Raw genomic sequence first — 20,775 nt, forward strand, 5'->3', positions numbered from 1 at the left:
AGTGATGAGTTCTAATTTAGGGTTTTTAGGTTTTTTTTAATTTATTTATTTAGTTCTGGCTGCATTGGGTCTTCGTTGCTACGCACGGGCTTCCTCTGGTTGTAGCTCAGGGGCTGTAGAGTGCAGGCTCAGTAGTTGTGACACACGGGATTAGTTGCCCCGAAGCATGTGGGATCTTCCCAGACCAGGGATTGAACCCGTGACCCCTGCATTAGCAGATGGATTCTTAACCACTGAACCACCAGGGAAGTCCCTAATTTGAGTTTTAACAGGATTTCTCTGGAAGCAGTCGAGATTTAGTGTAGAGGAACAAACGGAAGTAGGGAGGCCAAGTAGGATGCCAGCATTGGATTAGTGCAAGAATCCAAATAAGAAATATTGGTAAAGTGACCAGTGAAGTAGTGATGAAGGTGGTGAGAAGTGGGCCAAGTAATAACTGAGGACTGCATCTCTCTTATTGACAATTATATACCCAGGGTACCACTGGGTCAGTCTTGTCCAACTCTTTCGTGACCCCACGGACTGTAGCCCACCAGGCTCCTCTGTCCTTGGGATTTCCCAGCAAGAATACAGGAGTGGGTTGCCATTTCCTTCTCCAGGGGATCTTCCCGACTCAGGGATTGAACCCACATCTCCTGCATTGGCAAATGGATTCTTTACCATTGTGCTAACTGGGAAGCCCATACCCAGGGCGTAGTAGATGCCTAAGAAATAGCTGTCAATGAATTTAATGTCTGAATAAATTCCCAGAGAACTTTGCCTATAACTTCTGACTCTTATCATGACCACCTTGTCCTGTTTCTTTTCTCACCGTTAGTGTACTGAAAGCTCTGTAAGGATAAAAGCTGTCATGTTTGTGTTTCATTCAGTTTAATTTAACATTGATTAATGCCGCGTATGGGGCTTTCCTGGTGACTCAGATGGTAAAGACTCCGCCTGCAATGCAGGAGACCAGGGTTCTATCCCTGGGTTTAGAAGATGCCCTGGAAGAAGGCACAGCAACCCACTGCAGTATTCTTGAATGGAGAATCCCCATTGATGGAGCAGCCTGGTGGACTACAGTCCATGGGGTCACAGAGTCAGACATGACTGAACGACTAAGCGCACACACACAGTGCCTATTATATGGCAGAAATAGGAAGTCTGAGTAAGGCAGAGACCCCCAGCCCCACAGTAAGAAGGGAAAGAAGTCAATAACCAAAAAGGCTATCAGAGGTGTAATAATAATGTAATAACTGTAATAATGTTCAGGTGAAGTTCTTAACTCTTTAAATTTTCTACCATTCAACAGTAAACACTTGTTATATAAATGACTGCTTTATTCTGCGGTTCCAAATCAATATACTGCTTTGATATTCAACAGAGATTAATGAGGACAGAAATGAAAAATTAGCTCTCATGTAGAAAGATGATCTCCTTCAATAGTAATGATTATTAATTATTTTTAAATATTTAAGATTAAGGAATAAGAAACACTTGATATCCACCATTAAGCTTAATAATAAATAAGATGAATAGAACTGAAGGCCCCTATAAATCCTTCCCTAATCCTGTTCCCTCTCCACCCAGGTAACGGTTATCCAGAATGTTGTTCTTATCATTCTTACATGTTTCTCTTTATTTGAACCATATCTATATGTATACCTAAGTAATACATAGTGCTGCCATGCATTATTTTTAACTTCTTACATTGTCAGTATTTTTACATTTAATTTCTAGTTTTTATTACACAGTATCTGAATGGTCACAGCAAGACTTGGAATATTGGCATTCCCACTGAGATTATTCTGGAGAACACTACAAAGCCACCAAGTGACTGATCAACTCAGTCAACATCAGCCCAGAGCCTAAGGATAATGCTAAAAGGTAGCTTTCTTGCTGGCTCAGTGGTAAAGAATCTGCCTGCAATGCAGGAGACGCAGGCTCAATCCCTGGGTTGGGATGACCCACTGAAGAAGGAAATGGCACCCCACTCTAGTATTTTGCCTGAGAAATCCTATGGACAGAGAGACCTGGCAGGCTACAGTCCATGGGGTCACAAAAGAGTTGGACATGACTTAGTGACTGAACAGCAACAAAGCATTTGCAAGGCACTTAAATCCCTTATGCTGACAACTAACATCTGTCAGTCAGAACTTTTGCTGGTTCTTTTATGGTCCTGGTACAAATTAGAAAACAGTGCCACCTCTTGGTAGGCAATCCTGGGCCAAAAGGCGTGGACTGGTGAACCCCTGTTTGACTTACTGTCAGGGCTCTTGAGCAGTAAACAGTCCATACCCTTGCTGTGTCTCACTTCCTATGTGTTGGGCACATAAAATGACTCATTTAATCCTCACAACAGACACAGAAGCTAAGTAGAGGTGACCTTTGAACACGTCAGGGGTTAGGGTTGCTGACCCCTACATAGTCAAAAATCCACATATAACTTTCAACTCTCCCAAATCTTTGACTTAATAGCCTACTGTTGACTGGAAAACTTACTGATAATCTAAACAGATGATTAACACATATTTTGTATGTAATATGTGTTATATACTGTATTCTTATAATAAAGTAAGCTAGAAGAAAGAAAATGTTATTAAAAAAATCATAAGGAAGAGAAAATTCATTTATAGGACTATATTTCATTTATCAATACTGTAAGTTTACATCATCTGTTTATAAGATGAATCGTCTGTCAGTACCTACTTCAATATTGCTTTATGTGATACAAAGATGTTATACATGTAACTAATACTGGACATCAAAAATGCAAAGACCATGTGAAAAAGAAATTCATATCTATTACAGGTATAATGATTCATGCACAGATTACGAACAAACAAGCAATATGACTGTTTTATGGTAGCCTAGCTTATAGCAGCAGCTTATACTCTAATGAGTGAGTGAATTGTTACAAAATTTTTAAGATATACTGTATTACAGTTATATTTATAACGCAGTATGAGAGACATTGTTACTTTTTTAAACCTATGTTGATAGGCTGATTGGCCACTTCTCCAGCAGTTGTGTCCGACTCTGTGGGACCCCATGGATGGCAGCCCACCAGGCTCCCCTGTCCCTGGGACTCTCCAGGCAAGAATACTGGAGTGGGTTGTCGTTTCCTTCTCCAATGCATGAAAGTGAAAAGTGAAAGTGAAGTCGCTCAGTTGTGTCCGACTCCTAGCAAACCCATGGACTGCAGCCCACCGGGCTCCTCCGTCCATGGGATTTTCCAGGCAAGAGTACTGGATAATATAAAGTAGTATAATTTTTTAAAGCAAATAACTTTTGAGTAGTGGGATCACAGAGGTGGGAGAGGGGGTGGTGCTGAGGGAGGGGATGGGAGAAGCAAGAAAAGAGGTAACTCTGAGAATTTAGGGCAGCAGCCATTTGCCAATATGTATTTATTTCAGTGTGTAAATAACTATAATCATAACGCATGTGCCTATCGGATGAGCCTTGTTTAAAATTAGCAGGATATGTTGTAAGCAAATGGGCTTCTTACGGTAACTGAAAATCGATATTTTTTAAGTGCCATAAGCTTGCTATATTCACACCAATCTACTTCTCCTATTCCTTTGCTGTTTTCAGTGCCAGCACAAATATAGACTTCAGTTCAACTCCTACTGAATTAGTTCATTTCCAAGACCCCTGTTTTACGAAAGCTGAGATGCTCTGACCAAATTGTTGAGAAAATGGGTTGAAACTGCGGAACCTAGCAAAGCAGAAACTTCCTGAGTGTCGGTGGTGTGCCCCCAGGGGTTGGAGGTGGGAGTCGGGGGCTGAACAAAGAACTAGGTACTTTTCCTTCAGGATAGTCATTTCAGAAATCAAGCTTCCCTACCTGAGAGGAGGTACAAAATCTCCCAAAGTCGAAAAAAAGGAAGGAAATACTTGCTTGGGACCCCCCTCGGTTATTCTGATATAACTGGTCTGAGCTTGGGTAATTTTTAAAAAGCTCCCCAGGTGGTTCTAACATGAAGCCACTGGATGCAGGGGAAATTGTGGAGCCCATTTCTCCAGGAGGGGTTCCATCATGGCCTCTGAGTCCAGTTAAGCTTCTCCGCCCAGTTCTTTCATCTCTATTCATCCTCTCTCACCTGCCCTGGACACAAAGGCCTCCACGCCCTGGGGTTAATCGGCTCCAAATCTACTTTCCTCACCTGATTTGAGCTGACACAGGGCCTGTATGTGTGAGCCCCAGGGTCCGGTCCACCGAAGCAGGTTAGGCAGAAGGGTTGTGGGGGCGGGCGTCATTGGCCCTAGAGGGGGATGAAAGTCAGGAATGGTTAGGAGAAAGCAGGTGCTCAAGAGGCATCAGTGAGCACCTGGGGCTACTGGCTGCACTTTCAGGCCCCTGTGCCTTTTCCTTTGAGAGGAGTTTCACATTCCTAGAGCTCTCTGCCTCACGTTCCCTGATAGCCCCCTGTCTAGTTAGTAAAGACGAAACCCAGGAAGAGGAGAGAAGACTCTTCTGCGAGGGCAGGCAAATGTCCCCCAGGTCCCCAAGGGCTCCTCACTGGTGGCAGTTAGGCGGGAGGCCTTCTCGTCAGCTGCTGCCCACCCTTGCAGGCCGCCCCAACCCAGGTCGGAATTCCTGGGTTATCACCCCTCCCATCTAGACCATGAACACACTGACACCAAAAACCCACTCTTTTTTTCCGAGCTCTCTCTGAGCACCTTGCTGGATGTACCACCTTTGAAATCATAAGAGCTGACGGCTGCTTGTTAGCTATTTGAGTAAAAATAATAAAAATCCCCTAGCTGCCTTATTTAAAAAAAATTTTTTTTTTAATGGTGAAGCACAAAGCACAGTATGGTGCACCTTCAATGCTCACAAGATGGCTAAAGGGGATTTTTCTCAAAGTTTCCCAAACAAGCAGGGAAAATATTTACCTGAAGGCAGAGCACTCCAACAAAGGGGCCAGAGTGGGTGGCCAGGTGATGGTAGGGAAATTCCCCCTGAAGGCATGGGCAGGGGCTGTAGTCCAACCCTCTTCTTATCTGGGCTTTGTAGGAAGCCTCTTAGGAGGCAGTGGCTGCCCTGAATGTGTCAGCCCCAAAGGGTTAAATCGAATTTCTTAACTCTTACATTTTGACATTTGGACAGATTAATCTTTTCTGTAGGGGGCTATTGTAGGCTGTTTAGCTGCATCTCTGATCCCTATGCATTAGATGCCAATAAAATTCCCCAGTTATGAAAACCGAAAATGTTTCCAGATCTTGCTTAAGTTCAGTTCAGTTCAGTCACTCAGTCATGTCTGACTCTCTGCAACCCCATGAACCACAGCACACCAGGCCTCCCTACCCATCATCAACTCCCGGAGTCCACGCAAACCCATGTCCATTGAGTCGGTGATGCCATCCAGCCATCTCATCCTCTGTCGTCCCCTTCTCCTCCTGCCCTCAATCTTTCCCAGCATCAGGGTCTTTTCAAATGAGTCAGCTCCCCCCATCAGGTGGCCAAAGTATTTGATTTTCAGCTTCAACATCAATCCCTCCAAAGAACACCCAGAACTGATCTCCTTTAGGATGGACTGGTTGGATCTCCTTGCAGTCCAAGGGACTCTCAAGTCTTCTCCAACACCACAGTTCAAAAGCATCAATTCTTCTGCACTCAGCTTCTTTATAGTCCAACTCTCACATCCATAAATGACTACTGGAAAAACCATAGCCTTGACTAGACAGACCTTTGTTGGCAAAGTAATGTCTCTGCTTTTTAATATGCTATCTAGGTTGGTCATAACTTTTCTTCCAAGGAGCAAGTGTCTTTTAATTTCATGGCTGTAATCACTATCTGCAGTGATTTTGGAGCCCCGAAAAATAAAGTCAGCCATTGTTTCCACTGTTTCCCCATATATTTGCCATGCAGTGATGGGACCGGATGCTATGATCTTAGTTTTCTGAATGTTGAGCTTTAAGCCAACTTTGTCACTCTCCTCTTTCACTTTCATCAAGAGGCTCGTTAGTTCTTCTTCACTTTCCGCCATAAGGGTGGTATCATCTGCATATCTGAGGTTATTGATATTTCTCCTGACAATCTTGATTCCAGCTTGTGCTTCTTCCAGCCCAGCATTTCTCATGATATACTCTGCACATAAGTTAAATAAGCAGGGTGACAATATACAGCCTTGACGTACTCCTTTTCCTATTTGGAACCAGTCTGTTGTTCCATGCCCAGTTCTAACTATTGCTTCCTGACCTGCATACAGGCTTCTCAAGAGGCAGGTCAGGTGGTCTGGTATTCCCATCTCTTTCAGAATTTTCCACAGTTTATTGTGATCCACACACTCAAAGGCTTTGGCAAAGTCAATAAAGCAAAACTAGATGTTTTTTTTGGAACTCTCTTGCTTTTTCGATGATCCAGCGGATGTTGGCAATTTGACCTCTGGTTCCTCTGCCTTTTCTAAAACCAGCTTGAACATCTGGAAGTTCACGGTTCACATATTGCTGAAGGCTGGCTTGGAGAATTTTGAGCATTACTTTACTAGCATGTGAGATGAGTGCAATTGTGCGGTAGCTTGAGCATTCTTTGGCATTGCCTTTTTTGGGGATTGGAATGAAAACTGATATTTTCCAGTCCTGTGGCTACTGCTGAGTTTTCCAAATTTGCTGGCAGATCTTGCTAAGCAGATGTAAACTATCATATGTTCAGTCGTCCAGTCATGTCTGACTCTTTGCGACCCCATGGACTGCAGCATGCTAGGCCTCCCTGTCCCTCACCATCTCCTGAAGTTTGCCCAAGTTCATGTCCGTTGCATTGGTGATTCCATCCAGCCATCTCATCCTTTGACACCCTCTTCTCCTTCTGCCCTCTATCTTTCCCAGCATCACGGACTTTTCCAATGAGTCAGCTGTTTGCATCAGGTAACCAAAATACTGGAGCTTCAGCATCAGTCATTCCAATGAGTATTCAGGGTTGATTTCCCTAAAGATTGACTTGTTTGATCTCCTTGCTATCCAAGGGACTCTCAGGAGTCTTCTCCAGCACAGTTCGAAGGCATCAATTTTTTGGTGCTCTGCCTTCATTATGGTCCAGGTCTCACAACCGTATGTGACCACTGGGAAGACCATAGCCTTGACTATACGGACCTTTGTTGGCAGAGTAATGTCTTTGCTTTTCAACACAGTGTCTATGTTTGCTACAACTTTCCTGCCAAGAAGCAGTCATCTTCTGATTTCACTGTAGTCACCGTCTGCAGTGATTTCAGAGCTCAAGAAGAGGAAATCTGTCACTACTTCCACCTTTTCTCCTTTTATTTATCATGAAGTAATGGGACTGGACGCCATGATCTTAGATTTTTTTATATTTAGTTTTAAGCTGGCTCTTTCACTCTCCTCTTTCACCCTCATCAAGAGACTTTAGTTCCTCTTCACTTTCTGCCATTAGAGTGGTATCATTGGCATATCTAGGGCTTCCCTTGTGGCTCAGCTGGTAAAGAATCTGCCTGCAATAAAGGGGACCTGGGTTCGATCCCTGGGTTGGGAAGATCCCCTGGAGAAGGGAAAGGCTACCCACTCCAGTATTCTGGCCTGGAGAATCCCTTGGACTATATACAGTTCATGGGATAGAAAAGAGTACAGGCACGACTGAGCAACTTTCACTTCACCTCACTTCACATCCACATATCTGAGATTGTTGATGTTTCTCCTGCCTATCTTAATTCCAGCTTGTAACTCATCCAGTCCTGCATTTTTCATGATGTGCTCAGCGTATAGGTTAAATAAACAGGGTGACAGCAGACAGCTCTGTCATCCTCCTTTCTCAGTCCTGAATCAATCAGTTGTTCCATACTGTTCTAACTGTTCTTATTCTAACTGTTGTTTGTTGGCCCACCTACAGGTTTCTCAGGGGACAGGTAAGATGGTCTGGTATTCCTGTCTCTTTAAGAGCTTTCCACAGTTTGTTATGATCCATACAGTCAAAGGCTTTAGCGTAGCCGATGAAACAGAGATAGATGTTTTTCTGGAATTCCCTTGCCTTCTCTATAATCCAACGAATGTTGGCAATTTGATCTCTGGTTCCTCTGCCCTTTCTAAACCCAGCTTGGATTTCTGGATGTTCTTGGTTTGTATAATGCTGAAACCTATCATATAAGATTTTAAGCATGCTCTTACTAGCATGGGAGATGAGTGCAATTGCCTAATGGTTAGAACATTCTTTAGCACTACCATTCTTGGGAATTGGGATGAGGATTGACCTTTTCTAGTCCTGTGGCCACTGCTGGTGTCTTCCAGATTTGCTGACCTATAGAGTGCAACACTTTGATAGCATCATCCTTCAGGGTTTTGAATAGCTCTACTGGAATTCCATTGCATCCTCTAGCTTTATTAACAGCATAAACAGAATGGATATATAACAAGATCCTACTGAATAGCACAGGGAACTATATTCAATTTTTTGTGAAAACCACAACAGAAAAGAATATGAAAAAGTATGTATATAAATGTATAACTGAATCACTTTGCTATACAGCAGAAATTAACACATTGTAAATCAACTATACTTCAATAAAATAAAATTTTAAAACAATGTTTTTTGGCCTTGCTAATTAACTTATGGGATTTTTAGTTCCCCAGCAGGGATTAAACCTGGGTGTGAGAGTTCAGAATCCTAATCTCTGAAGTGCCAGGGAATTCCCTCAATAAAATAAAACTTTTTAAAAAGTTTCCAGACCTTGCCAGATGTCCCCTGGGAGGAGGATCAAAACTGCCCCAGATAAGAACCATTGAATTAAAGACCATGCACCTTAATGTGGCAATGATTCCCCCCATCAGTCTGGACCTGAAGACCTCCTTACACACCCTTCAAAGTTCAGGAAACCTCTAGACAGATGCGCTCTGTTCCATGCAGCTTCTCAGTCCCTAGGTTTTGGACCTCCTTCAGCCAGTGGGTGTAGCCATACTGACTTCAGAGCCTTGGGGAGCTGAGCATCAGAGCTGCTCCAGGCAGGCTCCCCACTTTCCTGCCCCTTGCAGACTAGTAAAAAAGGAGCATGGCCTCTCAAGATCAAGAGAGAGGCCACTCCATTTTTCAGTTGGTGACTAGATTTAAAAATACAGCTATATCAGGAAAAGATAACAAAAATGGTGCTGCTTTTTTTTTTTTTGAAGTATTTGTTTGGCTGCAAAACCTTTCAGTGTGACCCACGGACTCTCCAGCTGTGGCACGTGGACTCCAGAGTGCACAAGCTTAGTTGCTCTGTGGCATGTGGGATCTTAGTTCCCTGAAAGAAAGAAAGAAAATGAAGTCACTCAGTTGTGTCCGACTCTTTGTGAGCCCATGGACTGTAGCCTGCTAGGCTCCTCCGTCCATGGGATTTTCCAGACAAGAATACTGGAGTGGGTTGCCATTTCCTTTTCCAGGGGATCTTCCCAACCCAGGGATTGAACCCAGGTCTCTTGCATTGCAGGCAGATGCTTTACTGTCTGAGCCACCAGGGAAGCCCATAGTTCCCTGAGCAGGGATCAAACCTGTACCCAATGCACTGCAAGGCAGACTCTTAGCCACCAGGGAAGTCCCAATAATGCTGTATTTTTAAAGCAACATGTTTGCACTAAAATCAGTTAATTATGGGGCTTATACACTATTAGTTCGTGGCTCCCTAGAGGTGGTACTGACAAACAGTGGGAAGTAACTTCAACGACGGGTGGTGGATCCCTTGTTCTCTGGCCTGGCTGAGTCTTTCTGTCTGGATATATGAGTTCAGTTGGACATAAGGTGCTTTGAGAACGTGAGATCTATCAAATCAGTTTTCAGCACCGCCCCCTCCATCCACTGAATCCTGAAAGGATGTGGAGAGAGTTCCTTGGAAGAAGATGAGAAAAGGGAAACGCTACTTAGCTTTGAATTTGAATATACAACCAAATGCTCTGACTCTGTTGCTTAGTAACCATGCGATCTTGGGCAGAGCACTTAAAACTCTGTGCCTCAGTTTCCTCATCTACGTAATGGGAATTACAGTACCCACCTCTTAATGGGCTTCCCTGGTGGCTTAAATAGTAAAGAATCTGCCTGCAATGCAGGAGACCAGGGCTCATTTTCTGGGTGGGAAGATCCCCTGGAGAAGGAAACAGCTACCCTCTCCAGTATTCTGGCCCAGAGAATTCCATGGCCTATAAACAGTTGGACATGACTGAATGACTTTCACATTTTAGTGAACATATTAAATAACTTAGCACAGTGATTGTGCCTCGTAAGCATTTTGGGCTATTACTGTTGTTATACTCATTTTACATAGCCCTCAGTAGATCTGGTCTTATTTTGGAACAGTCTCATCCAAAAGAAGTATTAAGAAGAGGAAAGCACATCACGTATCAGCTTTCTGAAGTCTTCTTGACACAGTTTCTCCCCAAAGTCACCCTCCTCAAAGCTATTGTGCCAGGCTCACCTTTCTTTTCTGAGGTTTCTGCTCAAATCTCACATACTTTCTGTGACCTTCACTCTTCTCTTGCTAAGCAACTCTCCTCTCTACCTCTCAACCAATTGTTCTTTGATCCTGGACTAGACATCTCCAAGCCAGGTCAGTATCACTTACCTTTTTGCCCCATTGTCTTCCTCTCCACTCTCTCCTGGATCCATAGGGCAAAGGTTCCGTAGCCACTGGCCCCTGAACAAAGATATCTCCTCCATGGGCAGTTTGTTATTTATTCACCTGCTGTTGAACATTTGAGCTGTCTTCAAGTTTTGACTATTATGAGTAAAATGTCTCTGCATATTAATATACCTATGAATGGTGGGTGTATACTTTCATTTTTCTTGGGTGACTACATAGATGAGGATACTTGAAACCTTGCTATAGTCACTTATTCATTCAAGTAGATTTTATGTAGATTTCTTAGGCTTTTCTTAGATGATTATGATTTTTGTGATACAGTTTTACATTTTCCTTTCCAACCCATTTGCTTTTTTTTTTTTTTTTTGCCTTATTGCATGTGTCTTTGTGTAAAATAAAAGTATTGAGAGTTGACATTCTTGCCTTGTTTCTAATCTGAAAGAGATAAACATTCAATGTATTATCATCAAGTAGAAAGTAAGCTATAGGGTTTTATATTTTATAGATTTTCTTTTATCTGGTTGAGGAAATTCTCTTCTATTTCTAGTCTGTTGAGAACCTTCATCTTGAATGTGTTTCTTGAATTTTTCTATTTCTTAATCTATTGGTATGATTCCATGATCTGTCCCCATTATTTCATTTTATAATATTTACATTAATTGATTTTTTCAGTGTTAAGCCAACCTTGCCTTCCTGGGATATACTTTATTTCCTCATACTTCTTTAACATATTTATTTATTTATTTTAACTTTTTGACCACACCCTGTGCACGTGGGATCTTAGTTCCCTGACCAGGGATTGAACTTGCACCCCCTGCATTGGAGAGTAGAGTCTTAACCACTGGACTGCCAGGGAACTTCCTTAGCATATTTTAAAATTGAGATATAATTCACACAGCATGAAATTTACCCTTTTAAAGTGCAAAATTCATTGTATTCCTAGAGTCGTGCAACTATTACTATTATCTAATTTCAGAACGTTTTCCTCACCTCAGAAAGAAACTCTGTACCTATTAGCAGTCACTGTCCATTCCCTCCTCCCCCACCCTTCTCTGGCAATCACTAATATACTTTCTATCTCTGCGGATTTGCCTGTTCTGGACATTTTATATAAATAGAGCTGTACAATATGCAGCCTTTCTGACTGGCTTCTTTCATTTGGCGTAATCTCTTCACGGTTCATCCATGTTGCAGCATGTATTGGTATTTCATTCCTTTCTACGACCCAATAAGATCCCATTGTGTAGATAAGCTACATGTTGTTTGTGCATTCCTCATTCATGTTGATGGACAGGCGGACTGTTTCTATATTTTGGCTTTTATAAACAATGTGGCTAGGAACATCTGTGTGCAAGGTTTTGTGTGGAGAGGTATGTTCAAGTCTCTTGGAAGGGGATTGCCGAGCCATATGCTGCTTTTCACTTTTGAGAAACTGCTATACTGTTTTCCACAACAGCTCCCCACTTTACATTCTCCAGCCACATATGAAGGCTTCAGTGTCTCTACATTTTCATCAACACTCGTTTAATCATCTTCTTTATTATAGTCATCCTAATGGGTGTGAAGTGGTGTCTCAGTGTGGTTTTGATTTGTGTTTGCCTGTGACTGATGATGTCAACCCTCTTTTCATATACTTACTGAATATTTACATATTTTCTTCGGAGAAGTGCCCATTCTAATCCTTTACTCATTTAATAAATGGATTAAAAAATATTTACAAGTGAAAGTTCTTTATATATTCCAGGTACTAGATCTTTCTTAGGTATGTGATTTGCAATTATTTTTGTGAGTTGTCTTTCATTTTCTTTTTAAAATTTATGTTATATGTTATCTTCTTACAAATTTGGGTATAGAAGACCTGCCCAGTTAATGTTCTATAATCCAGACTGGATTTTTAGTGAGGTTTTGGGAGTTCTTGAATAGAACATAATCTTTTTATGTTAGCTGGGACAAGATTATGGAATAATTTGGAATGAGTGGTTTTGTTCACATATCTGTAGAAAGATAAATTGAACTTGTCTCCCAATTTAATTACAACTACTATTGTGTTTTTGTTGAAATTAAAGCTGAATGATGACTTACTTTTCTATTGAATTAATGTCTTTTACTTTCTTGATAGGGTCTTTTTAAGCACAAAAATTTTAATGAAGTCCAAGTTCTGCCTTTTTTTTTCCTTTTAGTTGCTTACGCTTTTGGTGTCATATCTAAGAAACTATTCCCTAAACCAAGGTCAAAAAGATTTACACGTACATTTTCTTGTAAGAGTTTTATACTTGTAGATTTTACATTCAAGTCTTTAATCCATTTTGAGTTAATTTTTACATGTCTCTTCGATGCAAGTAAAGGTAGAATTTTCTTAATTTTATTTTTGTATCATTCATTGCTGGTGTGTAGCAATATAACTGATTTTCATAAATTGATTTTTTACCCTGCAGCCTTGCTGAACTCACTTATTAGCTCTAACAATTTTGTATCTGTTTGTGAATTCCTTAGAATTTTCTGTATACATGATCATGTCTTCTTTAGACATAGTTTTATTTTTTTCCTTCCAATCTGGATGTCCTTTATTTCTCTTTTGAGCCTAATTTCACTGCTAGAAATTCCAATGTTGAATAGTAATGGTAAGAGTAGATGTCTTTTTCTTGCTCCTGATCTTAGTGGGAAAGCATTCCGTCAGTCTTTCACCATTAAACATAATATTAGCTATGGGTTTTAACAGATATCTTTTATCATGTTGGGAAAGTTCTACTCTTAGCTTGTTGAGTTTATCATAGAGAGCTGTTGGATTTTGTCAAATGCTTTCTCTGCGTCTACTGAGATGATCTCGTGGGTTTTGTTCTTTATTCTAATAACCATGCAGGTGTTCATTTGCTAAGTCGCGTCTGACTTAGCGACCCCATAGAACGTAGCCCACCAAGTTCGTTTGTCTATGGGATTTCCCAGGCAAGAATACTGGAGTGGGGTGTCATTTCCTTCTCTGGAGATCTTCCCGATCCGGGGATTGAACCCCCGTCTCCTGTACTGGTAGGCATTCTTTACCATTGAGTCACCAGGGAAGCCCACATCCTAATATAGTGTGTTATATTACTTAATTTTTATAAGCGGAACAAGTCTTGCATTCCTGAACTAAATTCCGCTTGGTCATGGTGTATAATTCTTTTCATATGTTGTTCTAATTTTTGGAAGGTTTTGAAAAGGATTGATATTAAGTCCCTTTAAACGTTTGATTGTATTGTATTCACCAGTGAAACCTAAGTCCTAGGCTTTTCTGGGTGGCAAGTTCTTGACTACTAATTCAATCTCTTTATTTGCTTTCATTCTATTCAGATTTTAAAATTTTCCTCTTGATTAAGTTTCAGTAGTTTGTATCTTTCTAGAAATTTTCTATTTTATCTAGATTATCTAATTTGTTTTTATAAAAAATATTTTAGTATTCTCTTGAAACCTTTTTATTTTTGTAAGATCAATAGTTGGATGGTTGGATGGCATCATCAACTCAATGAGCATGAGTTTGAGCGAGCTCTGGGAGTTGGTGATGAATAGGGAAGCCTGGCGTGCTATAGTCCATGGGGTTGCAAAGAGCTGGACCTGATTGAGTAGCTGAACTGAACAGAACTGAACTGAAGATCAGTAATGCCCCTTTCATTTCTGATTTTAGTAATTTGAGTTTTCTCTCTCTTTTTTCTTGGTCAGACCAGTTAAAAGTTATACAACTGTGCTGATCTTTTCAAAGGACCAACTTTTGCTTTCTTGAATATTTCTATTATTTTCTATTCTCTGCATAGTTTACTTCTGCCCTGTTGCTGTTGTTCAGTTGCTCAGTCATGTCTGACTCTTTGTAACCCCATGGATTGCAGCACACCAGGCTTCCCTGTCCTTCACCGTCTCCCAGTGTCCACACAAATTCATGGCCATTGAGTCAGCGATGCCATCCAACCATCTCATCCTCTGTCATCCTCTTCTCCTCCTGCCTTCACTCTTTCTCAGCATCGGGGTCTTTCCCAATGAGCTGGCTCTTTGCATCAGGTGGACAAAGTATGCTTCAGCATCAGTCCTTCCAATGAATAATTCAGGACTGATTTCTTTTACTATTGACTGTTTTGCTATCCTTTCTGTTCAAGGGGCTCTCAAGAGTCTTTTCCAATACCACAGTTTGAAGGCATCAATTCTTCGGCACTCAGCCTTTTTTTACTGTCCAGCTCTCACATCCGTACATGACTACTGGAAATATCATAGCTTTGATGAGACAGATCTTTGTCAGTAAAGCAATGTCTCTGCTTTTTAATATGCTGTCTAGGTTGGTCATAGCTTTTCTTCCAAGGAGCAAGCATCTTTTAATTTCATGGCTGCAGTCACCATCTGCAGTGATTTTGGAGCCCCCAAAAATAAAGTCTGACACTGTTTCCACTGTTTCCCCATCTATTTGCCATGAAGTGATGGAACCATATGCCATGATCTTAGTTTTCTGAATGTTGAATTTTCAGCCAACTTTTTCACTCTCCTCTTTCACTTTCATCAGGAGGCTCTTTAGTTCTTCGCTTTCTGTCATGAGGATGTTCTCATCTGTATATATGAGGTTACTGATATTTCTCCCGGCAATCTTGATTCCAGCTTGTGCTTCATCCAGCCCGGTATTTCACATGATGTACTCTGCATATAAGTTAAATAAGCAGGGTGACAATATACAATCTTGATCTACTCCTTTCCCAATTTGGAACCAGTCTGTTGTTCCATTTCCAGTTCTTACCAGCTACTGTTACTTGCCCACGGTAGTAGATATAATGGTCATCTGAATTATATTTGCCCATTCTTGTCCATTTTTAGTTCCTAAAATGTCAATGTTCACTCTTGCCATCTCCTGTTTGACCACTCCCGATTTACCTTGATTCATGGACCTAATATTCCAGGTTTCTACGCAATATTGTTCTTTACAGCATTGGACTTTACTTTCACCACCAGTCACATCCACAGCTGGGCATTATTTCCACTTTGGCTCCATCCCTTCATTCCTTCCGGAGCTATTTCTCTGCTCTTCTCCAGCAGCATTTTGGAGACCTTCTGCTCTGTACTGTGTGTGCTTAATTGCTCAGTTTTGGCTGACTCTTTGTGACCCATGGACTGTAGCTTGCCAGGCTTCTCTGTCCATGGGGATTCTTCAGGCAAGAATACTGAAGTAGGTTGCCATGCCCTCCTCCAGGGAATCTTCCTAATCCAGGGATTGAACCAAGGTCTCCTGCATTGCAGACAGATTCTTTACCGTCTGAGCCACCAGGGAAGCTCACGAATACTGGAATGGACAGATTCTTGACCAGCTGCACTGCCAGGGAAGCCCAATATAGACGTTATACAGCTAGAAAATTCCCTCTAAGTAATGACTTAGCTGCATCCAGTAAGGTTCGGTATGTTGTGCTTTTGTTTTCATTCATCTTAAATTAGCTTTTAGTTTCCCTTTGATTTCTTCTTTGATCTAAACACTTCTAGGAGTGTGTTATTTAGTATCAACATGAATGTGAATTTCCCCCTTTTTCTTTTACATATTTCTGAGTTCATCCATTGCAGTTGGAGAATATACTTTGTATGACTGCAGTCCTTATAGCTTGACTGAGACTTGTTTTATGGTCTAATAAATGGTCTACACTGGAGAACACTCCATGGTGTACTTGAGAGAACGCACATCTGCTTTCGGGTGCAATTTTCTGTCAATGTCTGGTTTACTTGTTTTAGAACAGTATTCAGATTTTCTATTTCCTTGCTAATCTTACGTCCGGTTGATCTATCTGTTAATGAAAGTGGGGTGTTATAGTCTTCAGCTATTATCATTGAATCGTCTATTCTTCCCCTTCAATTCTGTCAGTTTTGCTTCATGTATTTTAAGGAGCATGTTGTTAGTGCATAGATGTTTGTAATTGGTTTGTCTTCTTGAGGGATTGATCCTATTATTATTGTAAAATATCCTTCTTTGCCTCTGTGCTAATATTTGTCTTAAGTTCAATGTTTTTTATTTTTCTTCTGATATTAGTACCACTACTCTGGCTTTCTTTTGGTATTATTTACATGGCATACATTTGCCCATCTTTTTACATACAATCAATTTATTTCTTTGAATCTAAAGTGAATTTCTTAGAAACCACACGCAGTTGGATCACACTTTTAGAACTCCGTTCTGCCGATTGCTGCCTTCTGATTGCAGGGTTTAATCCATTTGCATTTAACGGAATTGCCAAGTAGAATTTATGTCTACTATTTTGCTACTTGTCTCCTACATATCTTGTGTTCTTCTGTCTGTTTTGTGCCTCTCTTCCCTTATTCTTTCCTGCTTTGGGGCTAGATAGATATTTTCTAACATACCATTTTAATTTCCTTTTTCTTTTAACCTATGTAGTTACCATTACCAGTGTTCTTTATTTTCTTCATGTGGATTCCAGGCACTCTCTCGCATCCTTTCAGTTCACCCTGAAGGACTCACTTTAGTATTTCTTGTAGGGTAGGTGTGCCAATCATAAGTTGTGTCAGCGTTTGTTTATCTGTAACTATCTTAATTTTGCCATTATATTTTAACTGCTTTATTGAAATGTAGTTTATATTCCCTGATAGCTTAGTAGGTAAAGAATCTGCCTGCAATGCAGGAGACCCTGGTTCAATTCCTGGGTCAGGAAGAGTCCATGGAAAAGGGCTAGGCTATTCACTCCAGAATTGTTGGACTCCCCTTGAGGATCAACGGGTAAAGAATCCGCCTGCAATGTGGGAGACCTGGGTTTGGTCTCTGGATTGGGAAGATCCCCTGGAAAAGGGAAAGGCTACCCACTCCAGTATTCTGGTCTGGTGAATTCCATGGACTATATAGCCCATGGGATCGCAATGAGTCGGACATGACTAAGGTAGTTTCACTTTCACTTTCCATACTGTACAATCCACCCATTTTAAATGTACAGTAAATTATGTTTACCATACTCACAGAGCTGTGCATCCACCACCATAGTAAATTTTAGAATATTTTCCTTACTCCAAAAAGAAACTTTGTACCCTTGATCCATCACTCCCGAAATCTCTCATCTGTCTCCGTCACTTTAAGCCCAAGCAAACACTAGTCTATTTTCTCTATAGATGTCCCTATGTGTTGATCTATTTGGTCTTTTAAAAGAGTAATATTTTAACTTTATTGATTTTCTCTATTCTTTGTCCGTGTTCTCTGTTTATTTGTCTGTTGAACGTACTTATAGTTTGCTCCTTCTAACTGATGTTGCTATGCCAATGCACATATATCATTAACTTATTTATCCATTGATGCTTGATGGAATTTTGGATTGTTATGCATATCTTCAATGTTACATGTCTAGCATTCCAATCCTATTCAATTATTTGTATTTCCCCCTTTATAACGGAATATCCACTGGACTGATTTACATTAACTGGGTAAAGACTTGCTGCTCTCAACACGCTCAGCAATTTTCACTTTTTAATTTCAGTTACTGTAAGTTAGGTTTACATTTCTTGTGATTAGTACCAGTACTTTCACTTTTCCAGTCTGTATTTCTTTTTTAAGGAAGAGGACAACGTATTAGTCAAAGAAACAGAACAGAACCTATATAAATATATATATGAGAGAGAATTATTATTAGGAAACTGACTCATGCAATTATAGACACCAAGTTTCAAAAGCTGCATTTGGCAAGTTGCAGATCTAGGAGGAGCCAATGATAGGGTTCCAGCCAAAAGGCCAGCAGGCCTCAGACCCAGGAAAACCTGATATTTCAGTGTGAGTCTGAAAGCGGGGGGCAGGGGAAGACTTAACTTGAAGGCAGTCAGGTAAGAAGAACTCCTCATCCTCATGGATGGGTCGACATTTTGGATTTGTTCAGGCTTTCAGCTGATTGGGTGAGGGCCACCAGATTAGGGAGGTGTTGTATGCCTGCATGCTCAGTGGCCCAGTCCATGTCTGACTCTTTCAAGCCCCAGGGGCTGTAGCCCACCAGGCTTTTCTGTTCACGGGATTTTCCAGGCAAGAATACTAGAGAGGGTTGCCATTTCCTACTCCAGGGGATCTTCCCAACCCAGGGATCGAACCCACTTCTCCGTCATTGACAAGCAGATTCTTTGCCACTGAGCCACCTGGGAAGCCTCTAGGGAGGTGTTAGGACTTTATTAAATTCACGTTTGTTAAATGAAGCACTGGGGGCAGGATGGTTAGCCCTGGTTCAACAAAAGACCACAAGAGAAATTGAAATAGGGAAGTTCATTACTCACAGGTCCAGGAGGAAGCACAGGGCACACCTGGAGGGGAGGTCAAGGCAGATGCAAGCAGAGAGTGGCGGAACTTGGTGCCCATGCCTATATTAGAGTCCTTGGGTGCAGGGCTTTGGGGCCCCCAGGCTAATGCTTGACTGGTCAACTTAAACCAAAAAGAGCAGGGTCTTGGTAAGCTGCATGGGGGTCTTATCTAAGGGAGGCACACAAAGGGAAGGTGCTGGGTAGGGGTGGGTTGAGAGGGACTGTTAATCACAGGGCTGTTGAGTCATATCAGGAATTCACATTTACTTCTGACTTGGTGGGCTGTTCTCTAGGGTGTGCGCTTGCCTGAGGGGCTAGTGTTAGTTCAAGACCCCCACAGGCCACTTGGCCAAGAATGTTGAGGCAGCAATTTTATGGAGACACTAACCTAAACTCTCAACAGAGGGCAATCTGCTTTATTCAGTCTATTGGTTTAATCGTTAAACCCACGCAGACATACCCTCGCAAAACCACCCAGAATATTGATTGACTGGATGTCAGATTTTCCCCCACCCTCCGATCCCATGATCCAGTCAAGTTGACACCCAAAATTAACCCCCAAGGGCAACATGTGATAAAATATTAAAGAAGTGCACAAAAAGATTAAAAAAGAATATATAACAGGCTCTCTGTGCTCGTATCACCCTCAAGGATCCATCTATGAAGATACAAAGTATGATTTCTCTCTCATTCTACTGGTCAGTAGGGCCATGTGCTCACGCAGTAGGATCAGGTTTAGGGGCTGAGAAAACAGATGTACCAGTGGGCCTTCCGAGTCAGTTATTATCTAAAGATTACTTTCAAAATGCCCTTACACCTCTGGTCCCAGATGGACTGAGCCCAGATGATTGACAGGAAAATCCCACTGAAATGAATTTTAAGTGACTTTTAAGTATCAGTGGGAGATATTGTGAAAAGGATACTATAAAAGGTGACAAACCAAGAAATACAGATTTAAGTAAATTGTTTCAGGTGTTAAAGATCACCAATAGACTAAAAACAAAAATGTAAGTAAAACTTGGGAGGGGGGGAGAATGAGGTGATATGTTATCAAATTAAATTCCTCAGTATTCAATATCCACATTACTTAAAGTGAGGGGCTCTTTAAGTAATGTTTAAAGTAGATAACATTGAGAAAGAGAAGTATAAGCATGTTTTTGAATTCTGAATGGAACCACTGGAAGCACAAAACCTGATTGTGATTTCAAACGTTGACTCCGGAGAATAGGCCTAGGCATAGGCGTGGAGCAGCGGAGAACTTGCGCATTTTCTTCACCCTTTTTAAAATTGTTTGGAATGTTATGACCCCGTATACGAGCCATTTTTATGGTAGTTAAAAGCAGGAGCGACAGGGCAAAAACTCCGCCATAGGAACCTCTAACCCTACCTTAGGAACTGCAAGGGAAAAGTTTCTGTGTTTACCTCCTTCCAACAGTTGAACTCATCCTATGGCCTCTCCCACATCCTTCCTGGTCAGAAGGTACTGCCAGGGAAGCGTACAATGATGAGGATTTACAAGGTGCCCTCAGCTTAAAATCTTTTTTAAATTTAATTTCTATTTATTTGTTTATTTCTTTAAGATTGATGGTTGCCAGGGGCAGGGGGATGATGGGATGGAGAGTAGTTCAGTGGATATAAAGTCACAGCTAGATGCAATGAATGAGTCCTGAAGCCTGCTGTACTACCCAGAGTCTATGGGAAAGATACAAGATACAGTGGGTGCTGGGAATTTAAAGGTTGTTGAGAGGCTGCCTTATGTTAATTGTTCTTAACATACACACAGACCACACAAAGCCAATGGACACAAGGCGTCTTTTGAAGGTGATGCATATGTTTATTATCTTGATTGTGGTGGATGGTATTATGGGTGTTGGTACGTGTCCAAAGTCATTCAAATGTTTATCTTAAATGTGTACGATTTTGTGTATCAGTATACCACAATAAATCTATACTTAAAAAAAATTTTACT

The sequence above is a fragment of the Capricornis sumatraensis genome, chromosome 2 (genome assembly GCF_032405125.1).
Source record: "Capricornis sumatraensis isolate serow.1 chromosome 2, serow.2, whole genome shotgun sequence".
NCBI classification, from domain to species: Eukaryota; Metazoa; Chordata; class Mammalia; order Artiodactyla; family Bovidae; genus Capricornis; species Capricornis sumatraensis.